We start from the raw sequence: 17,780 nt of genomic DNA, 5'->3' as shown, positions 1-17,780 counted from the left end.
TTGGGCCATAAACCCTATCACCTAAGATACCTAGCTAATTGAGTTATTGGGCTTCATGAGGTAAAAAGAACTCAGGGATCATCAAGGAGGATGTCTACTCTCTATCACAGCACAGAAGCAGAAACTGAGGCCCAAAGGGAGAAAACAACTTGCCCAAGGTCACACAACAAGTTAGTAGTTGAGTGAAAATTAGAACCAAAGTGCTTATAATTTGACAGTGCTCCTTCCCTCTCATTTTTGTGGTCACTATACTTGAAGTGTCGCTGATTCTGGCATATTCCTGTCACCAGGGAGCTGAATCCAATAAAGTACATTCATCCTCAGTTTTTACCCTGAAACCCAATTGAAAATCTTCTCTTTACATCTTTGATATGTGGCAGAATAGAAATCCACTAGAGGTTACACAATTTATTCAACTCCAAAGCAAGAGAAGGCCTTAAGCAGCACCATCTGATTATACAACTTTGCTGTTGTAGAGAATTAATCAAATTCATCCTAGAGGCTCATCTGCTGCATGACACACTTATTCCTTGATATCAACACTCCCTAACAAATTTTAACATTAGATTTGCTCTTGACTTCTTTTCCTAGTGATTTCTGATTTCATTAAATCCCCTAAATGCCAGAAGTTGAAAATGTGTTGGTTATTAATCTTCATTTTTCCAAAATGTTTCATAGCCATGCTTTCTGCTTCCAAGATGTCAGTTCTCTGGCAAGATAAGTCAGTTCCAGGAAGGACAGCAAATTTATTGTTACCTTTGTAGGAAAAAAAGAGAGAGAGCAGGTGGAATAGAATCAGGTGCAATTGGATATTTCTCCCAAAACCTCCAGGTTTGATGATAATTGTACCTTTTGGTGATTCAATAGCTGGCACTTTCTCTTAGTCATTATTTAACTCATGTTCCAATAAGATATGAGGGAATACAAGGCTCTATGAAGTGCCAACCTATTGGCCAAGCCTAGCTGCAGAAGGAGGAGGGGGTGACAAAGAATGACATAGTTGGATGGCATCACTGAATCAATGCAAGTGAGTCTGAGCAAACTTCAGGAGATGGTGAAGGACAGGGAGCCTGGTGTGTTGCAGTCCATGGGGTCACAAAGAGCAACTGAACAACAACAACAATCAGATACTGGGTCAGATGGTGGTATTATACTACTAAATAAAACAGAAAAGGTATTTGACTTCAGAGAACTTATGATTTAGTGTATATTACGCTATACAAATCCTGAAATATTTCAAATCCTGAAAGATGATGTTGTGAAAGTGCTGCACTCAATATGCCAGCAAATTTGGAAAACTCAGCAGTGGCCACAGGACTGGAAAAGGTCAGTTTTCATTCCAATCCCAAAGAAAGGCAATGCCAAAGAATGCTCAAACTATTGCACAATTGCACTCATCTCACACACTAGCAAAGTAATGTTTAAAATTCTCCAAGCCAGGCTTCAGCAATACGTGAACTGTGAACTTCCAGATGTTCAAGCTGGTTTTAGAAAAGGCAGAGAAACCAGAGATCAAATTGCCATCTGGTGGATCATCAAAAAAGCAAGAGAGTTCCAGAAAAACATCAATTTCTGCTTTATTGACTATGCCAAAGCCTTTGACTGTGTGGATCACAATAAACTATGGAAAATTCTGAAAAGAGATGGGAAGACCAGACCACCTGACCTGCCTCTTGTGAAATCTGTATGCAGGTCAGGAAGCAACAGTTAGAACTGAACATGGAACAACAGACTTGTTCCAAATAGGGGAAGGAGTACATCAAGGCTGTATATTGTCACTCTGCTTATTTAACTTATATGCAGAGTACATCATGAGAAATGCTGGGATGGATGAAGCACAAGCTGGAATCAAGATTGCTGGGAGAAATATCAATAACCTCAGATATGCAGATGACACCACCCTTATGGCAGAGAGTGAAGAAGAACTAAAGAGCCTCTTGATGAAAGGGAAAGAGGAGAGTGAAAAAGTTGGCTTAAAGTCAACATTCAGAAAACAAAGATCATGGTATCTGGTCCCATCACTTCACGGCAAATAGATGGGGAAACAGTGGAAACAGTGGCTGACTTTATTTTGGGGGGCTCCATAATCACTGCAGATGGTGATTACAGCCATGAAATTAAAAGACGCTTACTCCTTGGAAGGAAAATAATGACCAACCTAGACAGCATATTGAAAAGCAGGGACATTAGTTTGTCAACAAAGGTCCATCTAATCAAGGCTATGGTTTTTCCAGTGGTAATGTATGGATGTGAGAGTTGGACTATAAGGAAAACTGAGCGCTGAAGAATTGATGCTTTTGCACTGTGGTGTTGGAGAAGACTCTTGAGAGTCTTTTGGACTGCAAGGAGATCCAAGCAGTCCATCCTAAAGGAGATCAGTCCTGGGTGTTCATTGGAAGGACTGACGTTGAAGCTGAAACTCCAATACTTTGGCCACCTGATGTGAAGAGCTGACTCATTTGAAAAGACCCTGATGCTGGGAAAGATTGAGGGCAGGAGGAGAAGGGGACAACAGAGTATGAGATGGTTGGATGGCATCAACGACTCAGTTATGTGTTTGGGTGGACTCCGGGAGTTGGTGATGGACAGGGAGGCCTGGCGTGCTGCAGTTCATGGGGTCGCAAAGAGTCGGATACGACTGAGTGACTGAACTGAACTGAACACTATACAGTGATGGGTCCTATGAGAGCACCTTAAAAGGACTTAGGGAATAATGAAAGACTTCTTAGAAGAAGCGATAACTAAGTTGAGACTTAAGGAAGGTGAGAAGTGAGGGACAAATAGAGTGTGTGTTCAGTAGGGAGAATGGCATGTACAAAGCAGATTAAGACAGTGAGGAAACGGGAAAAAAGCTTGCTAGATGAAGGAACTGAAAGAAGTGATGTATAATGAAGCAAGACATGTGAAGTAAGGAATGATAAGGCTCTGAGGGCTGGTTAATATTCTGAAGAAGAAAGTTAGGACCTTAGTATCATACTATGTATAGGTCTACTTCAAGGACACTCTCTGTGAGTATTCACCTTATGTGGAACTCTGCACTGGATATTCTGGGAGCCAGAGCTTTTAGTAATTACTATAGGAGAAGTTTTTGAGTATTTAACTCTATAATACTAAATAAAATAGAAAAGGTATCTGACTCCAGAGAACTTAAGATTTAATGGGAAATAGAAGCAGATAAGTAGATGATTAAAAACAGATAAGTAGGTCCTATCGTTATCCTACCCCCATGTAGCATATGAGAAAACTGTTTAATAAATGAGAGAAAATATAAAGTTAGAAGTACCATGGACACTCACATAAAGAAAATGTCACAGGACTTGAGTGCTCAAAGACAGAAGACCTTGAGATGAAAATGCTGCAGGAAGGGGGACCACTTCCAGGGCCCGAAACTGGGCTCTTATCTAACACTCAGAAATGAATTGTCCGAGGAGACACATGTGCTGACAAAGCAAGAGATTTTATTGGGAAAGGGCACCCGAGTGGAGAGCAGGAGGGTAAGGGAACCCAGGAGAACTGCTCTGCCACGTGGCTCGAAGTCTCGGGTTTTATGGTGATGGGATGAGTTTCTGGGTTGTTTTTAGTCAATCATTCTCACTCAGAGTCCTTCCTGGTGGTGTATGCCTTGTTTGGCCAAGATAGATGCCAGAGAGAAGGATTCTGGGAGGTGGTCGGACATGTAGTGTCTCCTTTGGACCTTTCCTGAACTCTTCCAGTTGGTGGTGGCTTATTAGTCTTGTGTTCCTTACCAGGACCTCCTGTCGTAAAACAATCCATTCAAATAGTTACTATGGTGTCTGGCCAGGGTGGGCGGTCTCAGTCAGTGTGCTTCCCCTAACAAAAATACAGGACTGTCAGGGAAAAGTCAGAGCTGGATTTGTGACAATAATCTTAGCTAGACCACCTCCCTGAAAGAAGCAACTATTGCTAGAAACATGCAGAGGCTGATGATTGAATATTAAGATTCCATGGATTACTTCTAGAAGATTCATGGATTACTAGAGAGTAAAAAAGAGAAACCATCAAATGAGAACAAGTGAGAAATTAACCTACAGTATCCTGGAGTATAAAGGTGGGAGGAATTTCAAGGAATGGGTGTGTCAGCAAAACCAAAGAAGGAAGTTACTGTGTCCTCCAACAATGCAGTTTTACTTGCATTATTTTTCATTCCTCCCCAAAATGTACTATGTAGTGAAATAAATGTTGATAGTTTTCTTGCAATATATGAAAACTGAGATGCAGAAACATGATGTGTGGACAGGTATTGAAGACAACTCTTTGATGTAGTCAGATCCTAAAGATGTGTCAACGTTCCCACAGCCAGAAGATTTTTGGGCGCGTCACCAGATCATTTCTTTGCAAAAGTATTTGATGTTTTGAGAATACGGTTATTGATTTATTTCACAAAAAGAAAGAAGAATCTATTCTAGTAATCTCTTGTTTCTCACATAACAAAAGTCATCTCTCTTTAGTAGGAAGATTTTGGCTCAATGGCATAAGCTTAGGATTCACAAAATGCTTCAGTAAAAGCCATGTGTAACTGCTAGTTATGTGTTCCTGCTAGAATTAGAACCCAGGAATCTGAAGTTCTAAATCATGTGCTTTTTCTTCTGGCAAGACTCTTAATATAAATCAAATTAAGAAGATATTAATTCTTAAAAGAGCAGCTTTCTTGCCTTCATTCTTTCCCAAAAGGTTAACATATCATTTGAATTTATAAGGGGCCATGACATTCTAGTGAACAACTCCTAACCTATCGTGAAACAGTGAGAGACTTTATTTTTGGGGGGCTCCAAAATCATTGCAGATGTTGACTGCAGCCATGAAATTAAAAGACGCTTGCTCCTTGGAAGAAAAGCTATGACCAACCTAGACAGCATATTTAAAAAAAGAGACATTACTTTGCCAACAAAGGTCCATCTAGTCAAAGCTATGGTTTTTCAAGTAGTCATGTATGGATGTGAGAGTTGGACCATAAAGAAAGTTGAGCACCAAAGAATTGATGCTTTTGGAAAAGACTGTTTGGATCTCCTTGCAGTCCGCAGGACTCTCAGGAGTCTTCTCCAAAAGCATCAATTCTTTGGCGCTCAACTTTCTTTATGGTCCAACTCTCACATCCATACATGACTACTTGAAAAACCATAGCTTTGACTAGATGGACCTTTGTTGGCAAAGTAATGTCTCTGCTTTTTAAGGACTGATATTGAAGCTGAAACTCCAATACCTTGGCCACCTGATGCGAAGAACTGACTCACTGGAAAAGACCCTGATGCTGGGAAAGATCGAAGGCAGGAGGATAAGGGGACAACAAAGGATGAGATGGCTGGATGGCATCACCAACTCAACTGACATGAGTTTGAGCAAGCTCCTGGAGTTGGTGATGGACAGGGAACCCTGGCATGCTGCACTCCATGGGGTTGCAAAGAGTTGGACACCATTGAGTCACTGAACTGAACTGATTGTGAACCAGGCAGGCTGCTTGGTCCAGTGATCTTTGATGCCATGTACTAAACTACAGAAAGATAGGTGGAGAATATTACAATCCAAGTTTGCTTCTTTCACTTGATAAGCTACAACTTGTAGCTTAAGAAGCAGTACCTTTTGTAAAGACATTTGTAAAATATATGTTAAAATTTCCCCATAACTTTAATGGCTGTGCCTATACACTCATGCCTATTTGAATCTAGTCAACATTTGCAAAGGTAAAGGGAATGTACACCATTTCAACTAACTAATGAAATTTTTGTTTTCAGATACTTAATCTTCCTGTAGACATGGCTGGATAAACAGATTTTCAGTGCAAAAAAAAAAGAGTTAAAGATGTAGAATACATGAGAACAAAGGAAAGCTAAAAGAATAAAAGAAAATCAAGAGAAGGTTGAGGCATTCTCTTAGGCTGTCTGACCTTCTACTTAGGTGGCCACTGGAAAAGGTCAAGTCTCTTTCTCTGGACAAAAGGGAATCTGATTTAAACGGTGATATTGGACTTTTCAGATCACTGCAGAATGACAATCATGCTATTCAAATGATTCATTTCTTTTGTTGACTCCACTTTGTCTTCTAATCTTTATATAACTGAATAGCAAAAGAAAGCTCCTTAAATAATGAAAGAAACTTCAAACACGCACAGGGACTATTTGTTTTTCTCTGCCCATTAGCTATAAATTTCACATTAACCCTAGCTAGCCAGCTCTCAAAAATGGTCTACCAGTTATAAGGATGATTTGTGGGGAAAGGAAAAGAGTTTGGGTCTACTTTCTAAGTTCCTCTTTCTATGAGAATGATGCATAGAGGACATTGTCTACAGAAGTGGTACACAGGGAGGTTAAGGAGAGGAAGGTATAATAGATGTTTTATGTGTCTTCAGATTCCCACATCAAGAATGAGACATCCTGACTATAGAGTGTTGCCTTCTCCAAGCCAAATTTCTCTCTGAGAATCACCATCATCCAAAGAGAATTGCCTCACACAAGGTGATTCTTACTCCCCAGGGACAGCCCGCATCCAGTGCCTGGTGATGTGTATATACAAATACAAGACCCCTTATGTTGGTTCAGGACAACTCAAAAGACCCATCCCAGCTCTAGAACTCCCCACAGGATCAGCCGAGGACTCTGTTGCAACTGCATCTCAGTAGACTTTCTCTGCCAAATCCTACTTCCTCAACTCCTTTATAGTGCTGTACTACCCAAGAAAACACCTGCACATAAAGTTCCACCTCAAGCTCTGTTTATTGGGGAATTTGGCCTCACACAGAGTGGGAAAGTAGAGATGTTGCTGGCTAGCACAGAAGAAGGCCTCTAAGGAGTTGATGTTCTTCCTTTCTTCTGCCTTAGTGGTAAAATACCATATTCCTGATCTACTGATTTCAGCCCTGGAGTTGCTGAGACTTTACCAGTACAGAGTAGATTTCTGATCTATTTATATACTTGGCCATATCTAGAGTGACTCCACTGGGATGAGTGAAACACCTTCTGATATTTCAACTGAATGGACTAATCAATTCAGTTAAGATGGTAGACCCACTCAACTGTGTAGATAATAGTCAAAGAAAAGTGAGTAAAATTGGACTGGGGAATTTAAGACTAACAACTAAAGACTGACGTGACTCATAAATGTGAAACTTCTCAGTAGAGTGAGTGGTTAAATAAAAGGCTGATGTACAGAGAAAAGAAATGTATTAGTGGAGGTGTTCAGATAGGCGTTATTGATTAATACATAAGCTATTACCCTTGTACTTTCAAGTGATCCAGGATGACCAATAAGGGACAGGAATGTTTTGTACCTCAGTTTGATCATTTTTTAAACAAGAGATTTTGATAAGTTCAGTGAGTTTCAACCTTCTCACAGCCAAAATCTCTTTAAAAAATTCCTTTCCCCACCCCCAATAAGTCCATGGACTCCATGCTTTGAAATAGTAAACCTACTATACAAACTGCTTTTTATTAAGTAATAATTTATTTTCTTATATTTAAGTGGTTAGATATACAGTGATCTGTCAATAAGAGCTTCTGATGAATGTGAGGTAACCACACATTAAACCACATTAAGCGCATAAAACTCTAGCATAAAACTCCACAATGACACTTGATGTTCTAGTTAGCCTGTGCAGCTTTATTTTGAGAAACTAGACCTTCCAATGGAAAATAAATCCAGATATCCCATTATTGGCTTAGGAAACCTATAGGAACCCCAGGACTTCAAATTGAAACATACTGTTTTACCTTGAAATTCCCTCTCAGGTCTAATGTTCTATGTTTTAGGAAATTTCCAAATTATGTTTCATTCTAGCAAGTTATTTTTACCCATTTTTGTTCAATTATGAAAAGTCACATCTGATTCTGAGCCTTTATAAATACAAGAAGTAATTTCCTTGTCAATTGATTATACAGAAAATTTTAGTATAATTTTTATAATTGTCTAATTAGAGGTGAGAATCAGGAGTTCGTTATAACAACTTACAAGACAGCTGGTATCAACAAAGTCACAGTGACCTTCACCTCTTATTATAATTCACCGTGGTAAATCCATGTACCCCAGAAATCTCAGATTCATTATTCTAGCAACATAACTGATACATTCCAGTATCTGTATCCTTTCCACAAAGCCAATTCTTTGCATATACAGTCACATCATCTGAGTTCTATCTGCAATTCCACCTGATTTCATGGGTTTCTGTGTTTGTAAATGAAAAAGGAACATCATCTGTCATCCATCAGGGTCAACATATATTTTGTACAAACATGGAAAACATTTGGCCGTGGCCTCATGGCAGGACTGGTGCAATTCACTGGCATGCCTGAGGAATTCCCAACCCAATATGCACAACTTCTCCATTTATGGACAAGATGGCTTTATCACGCAGTAGCAGGGAAGCTTGGCTGAAAGGAAAGCCAAAGCCTCCCTTCGAGCTGCCTAGCTCCACAGTACAAATATTAGCCCAAGTGTGAATATTAAAATCTTATTTGATTCTAAATAACATTCCACTTTGGAGTGGGGAGAGTAGAAACATGCCACATGTTGAATAATAATGACATATTAATTATTCTCTCTTGGAAAAAAAAAAATGACTGAAAGCACCGGACGGCAGAAGAACTTCCTGGGCTACTTAAAATATACTAAAGTGATAAAAAAAATATACATGACATTAAAATAAGGTGCATTTTGGGTTCCTCTCATTCTTGTCTATCTGAATTCATCAAATGTTAATGGGCCAGGATTAATCAGTTTAGAAATGCATCCAAAGCCATGATCAGAGACCAGTGCAGTCAGATCACATATGCAGGTTTCTGCCATTTTGGAAGTTACTTGACATCAATGCCTTGATTAATGGTTTTGCTACAATGCAGAGGTGGTACAGAATGCTTTTTGTGACTTTATAAGCACCACCTCTGTTAAATTGCTTCCTGTCTAGGTGCATTAGCTTTCTGGGAGACTATCACTGTCATTTAGACTATGAATTTAGTAATCTGGGATTTAGGAAGACTTACAGCTAACAGAACTGGGATTCTCTGTCCTTGAAAAATACCCAGACTTCTTCTTTACTTATTTATATGATGCTTAGAGGGCAGCCTTCTTTATTCTGTTCTTAGGAGTCAATCAGATAGCATCTCAGAGGTATTGAGGACCAGGCATCTTTTTTATTCTATCACAGTTTCAGCAAAAGGAGGGATAACAACTGTGGTGTACTGAAAGGCACACTGGAGTGGAAATTGAAAAAGCTGCTTTAGCATCAGTACTAACTTGCTCTCTGACTGAGGGCAATCACTTCCTTCTATAGGATGTGGTTCTCTGATCCATAAAGTAATAGACCCAGGGAAATGGGAAGAGAAACTGGTTCCCTTTTATTGAGAGTTGTCCATGTATTAGACACTGTGCAAATGCTTTAGGGTATTATCTCATTTAGTCCTCACAACTCCCCAAGGAAGTAGACACTATCATTCTTCCCATTCACAAAGGAGGAAGATGAGGCTCAGAGAAACTAGAAGTTTCCAATATCACTTAACAGAACCCTACAGGTTCATAAAAATGCTTCTGGTACCCTCAAGGTAGTGATAGAGTACATACCTTGACCCTTAATTTCAATCAAATCTATTTTTGTTTTTATAGGTTGTGCATATTGAGTGTCCATGTAAATTTTTCTTTGTGTCCTAGATTCTGTCACAGAAAGATGGTTGAAAATGTTGAATCATCCCAAAGATGCAGGTTAAAAATTTTGAGTTGTCCCAAAGATGCAGTCTGTCTCTAACATTCCACACAATGTCCAGATACTACAAGAAAATACGAAAAGGTAGGCCTCTGCTGGGTGTTGTCATCAGATAGCATCCATTTCCCAGGTGAGTTTGAAGTAGTCCGTGTTGTTCTTGTTCTTGCAACAGAAACAGACATTCCTGAGCTTCCTATGACTCATGGTGTTTTAACTCCTACACAGAAAGCCAGGTTGGTCTGGACAGGGCCAGGGTGAAAAGCACATGTAGAGTGGCTGGATAAATGTATGCCTTCAATTCAGTTATCTTGGACAAAGCAAAGCAAAAGGTGATTTCAGAGGGTGAAATCAGGACTGTCCCCAATTTTCTAAATCACTGGAGGCAGAGGTGAACTACTAGGCTTGCCCCACTTAGATAAGGCCTGGACAACCTCCAATTCCCGAGCTAATTAGGCAGGCCCTACTACCCTGTGGAAGTTTCCAATACTGCATACTGTCATAAATGTGAGTAAAGCACCCCATCTTGGCTGTGATATCACTCAAAATTACAGTTCAGTTTCACCTTAGACTCTTTACCATGCATCTCTGTCCAAGTTTATTGCTAACGACAATGTGAAAAGAAAATCTCGTAAGAAAATGAGATTTAAAGCCACCAAATCAACTTTAAGATGCTTTCCAGATCAATAAGGCTTTTTTGAAAAAGGCAAACAAAACCACCATGCAATGTTACAAATTAGAGTTTGTACCAGAGCTGGGAATGTGACCTGGAACCACATCGGTATATTAATTCCCCCAAATAGGCAGTGGATTCTGCCACCAGGAGCACCGTTGTCTTTGTGACCCTCCAACCCGTCATGGCCCAGGGTTCTTTGGTCTTCTCTGCTTCCCATGGCCCCAGGTATAAGGGTGAGGAGTAAGAGTCTCCTTATTGGGCAATAGTAATAGTCTCTTGCTGTTCATGTTTTATAGTCTCCAGAGCAGTATGGCAGCCATGTTTTTTCTCTTACTTCTCTAGCAAATATTTGAGAAGTGATAGATATGCTCATTATATCTTGAATGTGATGATGGTTTTGCAGATATATACATACCAAAACTCATCAGATTGTATAATTGAAATATGGGCAGTTTATTGTATGTCAATTATACCTCAATATATCTGTTAAAATATTTCTTGGCTGCCTCCCCTGCTCCAGGAACTGTTCTTGATACTGGAAAGACAGAGATAAATAAGACCTCACAGTTCCCATTCTGTTTCGTTGAGCCATATGAAATATCTTTGCATATGTAAAAAAAAAAATCAACATTGGTGATGTTTCAGCCTAACAATTAGAATCACCATGTGATAGCCAATGTGGGCATTAATACCAATTTATCAGTGAGGAAACAGAGCTCATACAGATAAGGTGACTTACCAGAGGATAATTCCTCTGGAATTTGCATGACTTAGCCACCCCCTTGTCTGGGGTTTTGGCCTGAGTGCACTGAGAAGGCTAACCATCCAGGGCTGACACATAGATCATTTGATCAGAGTTACAGAAGCATAAACTGTGGTTTCTGTGTTCCAAGAGGCCCTCGTCAGTACTACACCTGAAGCGACTCTTAACTAGCCATTGGGCCCCAGGGACTTCTCCTGCTCTCCATGTCTGACACTGGGCTTTTGCTAAGATATTCTCTTGTGCTTGGGATTTGTGTGCAGGTCTCAGGAGCTTGCCTCTATTTGTTGTAACTTTACATATTTTTTGATACTTTAGTTTCTGCTCACCACCTTTTTTTTTACTCTACTTCCAAATTAACTTTCTTGGCTTCTGACTTTCATTTTTTAATGGCCCGACTATAATTTTCCTGCCCAATAATGAATATTACCCTTTAATTAGAAACAGTGCCTTCAAGATCAGGGGCTAGAGGATCCTCAAGAAATCAGTGTCATAACTCTTTGTGAAATATGTTTTGCATTCATGAAATGGTTCTTTCCATCAGTGGATATTTATTATCTATTCTTACTGAGTTACTTTCCATAAAATGGAGACAATGATAGTCCTCTAATTCACAAAGCTGTTATAAGCATTAAATGAGACAATCTATGCAGACAACTTAGAACACTGTTTTGTATATAGTTAAGAGTCAACAACAGTAGCTAATATTACTATACACAGCATTTATATTAAATGGTCAGTCCATGGGCAGGGTTTGGGATGTAATAGGAAGAAGGACAGAATAGAGAGGGATAACTCAAAGCTACTGACTGCAAGGAACTTGCAATGTATCATCTAATTTTAGTATAAAGGGATAATATGGCTATTAAAATTTTTAAAATATACACTAGAGGGAAGGTGAAATTCCAAGTTAGGAATAGGGGATTAGGGAAAATATCATAGAGAGCATAGCATTTGAGGACTTACCTGGTGGCTCAGAAAGTAAATAATCCACCTGCAATGCAGGAGACCCAGGTTCAATCCCTGAGTCAGGAAGATCCCCTGGAGAAGGGAATGGCAACCCACTCCAGTATTCTTGCCTGGAGAATTCTATAGACAGAAGAGCCTGGTGGGCTACAGTTCATGGGGTCGTAAAGAGTCAGACATGACTGAGTGTTAAGTAGTCCTTGAAGGACAAGACAGCTTTTGACATGAGAGATGGGTAGGAATGGAGAAGGTATGGAGGGCAAATGGAAGCACTTGGGCAAAGACACGGAAGTAGGAAAGTGTTCTGGGCATCTGGAGGAAAAGTAAAATAGGTATCATAGGAGGTGAAGCTACAGAGGTAAGCTAAGGCCGTATTTCCAGTGGACTTTAGTGTGGAGACATAACAAGCACTTGTCATTCTGAACTTAGTGTTTAAGTGCAGCTGAGTGCTTGTTGCAACTAGTGATGAAACTGATTCAGAAGCTAACTGTGATGGGTAGCCCTGAAATTTGCTTGTTTTTGAACCACATGATAAGATTCTGTGAGAAGAACACAGCATCGCATCGTGTGTGTGGTATTGCTGCCAAGTATGTGCAACTTGAATCTAACAATGAGGAAACATGAGACAAATTCAAAAGGAAGAGCATTCTATAAAGTAACTAACCCAAAATATTCAAAAGTGATAAGATCTCAAGTCAAAGAGATTGAGGTGCTATGTAGGAAGGAGACTAGAAAGACATAACAACTAAATATAACACATGGTCTGAACTAGATCTTTTTACCACAGAGGGCATTATTGGGGCAATTGTGAAGCTTGAATTTGACCTAAGGATTAGACTATAGATATGTATCAGTATTAATTTCCTTTATTTCCAATATTAATTTCAATGACCACTTGCAGTTATATAGGAGAATGCCCTTGTTTATGGGAAATATGAAAGTATTTGATGGCAGTGGGACATCAGGATGGCAATTTATTTTTGAATGATTCAGGGGGAAAAATTATTGTACTACATTTACTGCATTTAAAACCTTTCTGTAAATGCTAGATTGCTTCAAAAATATGTATAAAACTACTAAAATAGATTTCCCAGGGGAAAATAAATTAAAATAAAGTTAGCAAGTTATCTTTAAAAAATTTCTCTTGACCAGCTGCCATGGTTTCCTTGAGAGGTCCCTTAGATTACTAGCCATGTGTCTGCAGGACGCAGTCCAGGAGGCCAGCATGGTGCAGACTGCTGTGCCTATTGAGGGACCACACAGAAAGAAACAGAATCTGGGACTTATCTTCTGCTTTGGACCCTTCAGTTATATATTCTGAGCTTTGGCCACAGTGCCCTCACTGGTAAAATGGGAATAACGTTACCTACCTCATAGGTGGTGGCAAAGACTAAATGAGTTATTAGAGGTAAAGCACATTTAGAACAACCCCCGGCACATGGTAAATACATAATGGCTAGTACTATTATGTACCATGTAGGGAATGTGTCATGGAAAATACTATGTCCCCCTGCAACAGTATCCAGATGATGCTAGCCTAAGAAATTAAGGTAATTCCAATAGGCGAAGATTATGTTTTGGTCTCAACATCAGCATAATATATTTAGGAGTTCTGCTCTAGTCATTGTCTGTCTCCTACACAAAACAGAGAAACTTTTCCCCTGTAAGTCATTTAATGCACAAGTATTATGGAGAAACTATCACCTGTTTGAGAACTTAACTAAGAGTGAGACCATTACAAAAGAAATATGAGACAGGAGCCCTGGCTCTAAAGAACCAACAGGCCAGTGGAAGAGTCTGCTGCTGCTGCTGCTGCTAAGTCACTTCAGTCGTGTCCGACTCTGTGTGACCCCATAGATGGCAGCCCACCAGGCTACCCCATCCCTGGGATTCCCCAGGCAAGAACACTGGAGTGGGTTGCCATTTCCGTCTCCAAGTGGAAGAGTCTAGGGTGGGACAAATAACAAGGACTGTTGGGCAGCACCTGATTAAGGGCTCAATGATAAGGTACTTATTTGAAGAGACATAAGAGTTCAACAGACAGAAATGAGGTGAATTGGAATCAACATTCACATCTCAGCCAATTGATGAGAATATTCACTCCTAAAGAATTCAGCAGAGCTGTCTGTGTGTTTACCAAAGCCAGCATCAGCCTAGCCTACTGGGCACTGGGGCAAATGTCACTTAGTCACCCCAAAATTCCCTACTACCTCTCAGAACTATGTTCTACCCAGCTACTTTCACTATTTATCTCCTCTAATATTTCTATTTTACATTCAATAGAAGACAGTTGATTTGCATAAAAGTTAATATTTTGTCTACTTAACTGTGCCACACTCCAAAAAATTAATTTTCTGTAAACTAATTAATACATGAAGGGTTGAATTTATGAACATATAAATTAAAAGTGTATGTTTGCATTTTAAAAACTTTTATGCGTTAGTATACTATATTGGTGTTTATCTTTCTGGCTTACTTCACTCTGTATAATGGGCTCCAGTTTCATCCATCTCATTAGAACTGATTCAAATGTATTCTTTTTAATGGCTGAGTAATATTCCATTGTGTATATGTACCCACAGCTTTCTTATCCATTCATCTGCTGATGGGCATCTAGGTTGCTTCCATGTCTTAAACAGTGCTGTGATGAACACTGGGGTACATGTGTCTCTTTCAGATCTGGTTTCCTCGGTGTGTATGCCCAGAAGTGGGATTGCTGGGGTCATATGGCAGTTCTATTTCCAGTTTTTTAAGGAATCTCCACACTGTTCTCCATAGTGGCTGTACTAGTTTGCATTCCCACCAACAGTGTAAGAGGATTCCCTTTTCTCCACACCCTCTCCAGCATTTATTGCTTGTAGACTTTTGGATAGGGAGGGGGGGTTCAAGATGGGGAACACATGTAAATCCATGGCTGATTCATGTCAATGTATGGCAAAAACCACTACAATATTGTAAAGTAATTAGCCTCCAACTAATAAAAAAGAAAGAAAGAAAGAAAGAAAGAAAAGAAAAGAGTAATTTAAAAAAATAAAAAAATAAAAACTTTTATAACCAAAATTTTGAAAAGTAGTTTAATTTTAATAACTGTGTTTTCATTGCATAAATAGTAAAACCACTTGACATACATGTCATGGGAACAGGGACTTTGTTTTATGTACTACTGGGTTTCTAACACTCAGAACAGTGCCCAGCTCATAATTATATAAAATCTATTAAACATGATCATTCGATAAATATTTGAATGAATAGAAGAAAGAAATTTGGGAGATAAAAATTTCTTGTAATTTAACCATCTGAATGCTATAGTGATTAGTATTTTGATATCATTTATTTAGTCACTCCAATATTTATTAGGGCTTCCCTGGTAGCTCAGTTGGTAAAAAATCTGCCTGCAGTGCAGGATACCCAGGTTCAATCCTTGGGTTGCGAAGATCCCCTCGAGAAAGAAACGGCAACCCACTCCAGTCCTTGCCTGGAAAATCCCATGGACAGAGGAGCCTGGTGGGCTGCAGTTCATGGGGTCGCAAAGAGTTGGGCACAACTGAACGACTAACGCTTTCACTTTTCTGTGTTTTTTACTTAATAGCATTTATTACTATCTGACTGCATCATATACATTCACTCATTTTGTTCTTGTGTGTCTCTCCCACTCGATTCTCAGCTCCTTGACAGTAGGAATTTTGTTGTCTTTGCTGCTCCATCCCCAGGTCCCACGAGAGTGCCTAGCTCAAAAAATATTCTTTGAGACAAAGGAATAAACCCTCACCACACCTGCTGTCTTCAGCTTTCTCCTTTGTCCTAAGGCCAGGCTGTCCCTAGTGCCACTGCAGCTAATTATAATAGTGACTATTGTGCTCGCTTCGGCAGCACATATACTAAAATATAATAGTGACTGTTTACTGAGACTTCCTATGGGCCAGGATGTAACATGTGCCACACAACCACCCCATGAAATCAAGAATGTTATTCTTTCCAGGTCACCAATGCTGCAACTAAAGCCAGATGTCCATGTTCACATACCTAAGAAGTGACGGGCTTCCAATAATTGTTGACCTTATGCTCTCTGACTTTAATCTTATGACAAGCTCTAGTGGCATTGGGACATGTCCAGAATTTGAAGCAGAGGAGTAGAACCCTAAAGAGGCAGTAGCGGAGGAAGGGTGGATGAAAGAGTCAGTGGGTAGGTGCAATGGGTTGAATGAGGCCCTGTCCCTCTCCCAAATTCACCTGTTAAAGTCCTGACCTCAGTACTTTAGAGTGTGAACTTACGTGTAAATAGGGTTGTTGCAAATATAATTAGTTACAATGAGGTTATAATAAAGTGAGGTGGAACCTAAATCCAGTATGACTGGTGTTCTTATGAAAAGGGGAAATTGGGACACACACACACACACACACAAGAATGCCCTGTGACAGTGAAGGCAGAGACTGGAGCAGTCTCAGCAAACCACCACAAACTTGGAGAGAGACGTGGAATAGATGTCTTCTCCCCAGCCCTCTGGAAGGACCAACCCTGCCCATACCTTGATGTCAGATGCCTAGCCTCCAGAACTAGGAAGCAATCAGTTTCTGTTGTTTAAGCCCCCCAGCTTGTGGTATTTTGTTATGGCAGCCCTACCAAATTAATACAGTAGGAGTAGGCAAGGAGAAGACTGAGAGAGAAAAAAAAATCTCACAGTTCCTGGCGGGTGTTCCTGCTCGTCTTCCATTCTTGCCTCTTTTACCTTCACCCACAACCCAATCTGGCATTTTGAAGACATAGCTTTCTTCTGGCAAGACCCTGGCAAGCCTTCTGAAGGAACTGGTAATTTCCTAGAAGAGGAAAGCGAGCTTCTTGATTGTCTTCGTTAACTCTGTTATCCAGGTGCACAAAGTGGATCACAGTGCATGGACAGTCACTTAGAAATTGCACTGTCCCTTTATAAAGAAATCTGCAGAAACTTCACAAGCTCTTGGCCTCTCCAAGGCCCATGTTGCCCCGAATTATCCCAGCTCTTTGTATGAGGATAAGCTTCAGAAGATAGCTTCCTCATGAAGATAGCTTCCTCATAATTCATATGCTGGTGGCTCTGCTTGATGGGAAAAGTTAGAAACAGGACACTCACAAGGAAGAAGCATCCATAGTGTCTACTGCATGATATCGATTGCATTGTCCTCTAACCCTCTGGCACTGTGTTGATAGTATATTACTGGTAATGAAGAGAGAATCCTGCCAGGAATTGTTCAACGGTTGCAAGTCATTATAATAGATCTTTTCACAGTAAAAATAATGAGGGCTCAAGACTGATTTCAAAAAGAATGGCAATAAAAAATGTTTATCTGCATCCCAGACCCAATACCCATCCCCAAAAACCTACTCAGGGAATTTCAGCAATGTGTAGTCTCCTTCCACACCCCAGCAATTTCTGTATTGGACAGAACTTCTCTGTAATGACAAAAGGAACCTTTCCTCATGAATATGGTTGGTGTTTGATTTCTATAACACAGAGGTCAGCAAACATTTTCTGTAAACGATCAGACAGTAAATAATTTAGGCTTTGAGAGCTGTTACTGTTGCAGCTGCTCAGTTGTGCTGTTGTGTCAAAGTGGTCATAGACCCCACACAAATGAATGGTTGTGGCTATGTGCCAATAAAACTTTATTTAAAAAAATAAGCAGTAGCCAGATTTGGCCTA

The sequence above is a fragment of the Cervus canadensis genome, chromosome X (assembly GCF_019320065.1).
Source record: "Cervus canadensis isolate Bull #8, Minnesota chromosome X, ASM1932006v1, whole genome shotgun sequence".
NCBI lineage: Eukaryota > Metazoa > Chordata > Mammalia > Artiodactyla > Cervidae > Cervus > Cervus canadensis.
This window is presented reverse-complemented; position numbering follows the sequence as displayed.